Source organism: Penaeus monodon, chromosome 15, assembly GCF_015228065.2.
Source record: "Penaeus monodon isolate SGIC_2016 chromosome 15, NSTDA_Pmon_1, whole genome shotgun sequence".
Taxonomy (NCBI): domain Eukaryota; kingdom Metazoa; phylum Arthropoda; class Malacostraca; order Decapoda; family Penaeidae; genus Penaeus; species Penaeus monodon.
The window spans coordinates 36,339,060-36,339,553 of NC_051400.1; the positions used below are offsets into that span (position 1 = coordinate 36,339,060).

Genomic DNA, 494 nt, shown 5'->3' on the forward strand with positions numbered 1-494 from the left:
AGCAAACTCTTTAATCTGCTGTGATGAGTAACACCCCCCCCCCCATCTTTGATTGCTCTTCCTCTCTCCTCTGGCCTCTCCCACAGCCAGTGTAGTTTTCAAACTTTTTCCCTCACAGTTTTTTGGAACGTGTATCTATCTAGCATGTGGATTTCCATTCTTTTTTCACAGAATTTTCAAAATTGTGTAGACCAAGGCTAAAAATCATTTTTTTTTTTTATTGACTGATCAGAAGAATAAATCGTAATCATCACTTTTCAGTTCTTTGGTCTTCACTGTTTTTGTTACTAACTGGTTGATTTGATTGCGAGTAATGTGTTATTAATAATTCAGCTTAGGACGAAGAAATCATTTGAACACTAAAGTTAACAGAGTATGTAGGTAAAAGAAAAAAAGTGCTAAGATATTAAAGTTTACAAAAAGAAAAAAAAAACAATTGCTGTTGATATGAAGAAAACTTCTAGCTTAATATCAGCCATTTTGATGTTTGTGTT

General features: G+C 33.4%; 1 protein-coding gene across 1 annotated transcript in view; it reads left to right on the forward strand.

Annotated features, from left to right (window-relative positions):
* Positions 1–494, forward strand: part of LOC119582348 (formin-2-like) — a gene marked incomplete in the record, with an annotated part of 21,001 nt that overhangs the window by 3,362 nt on the left and 17,145 nt on the right.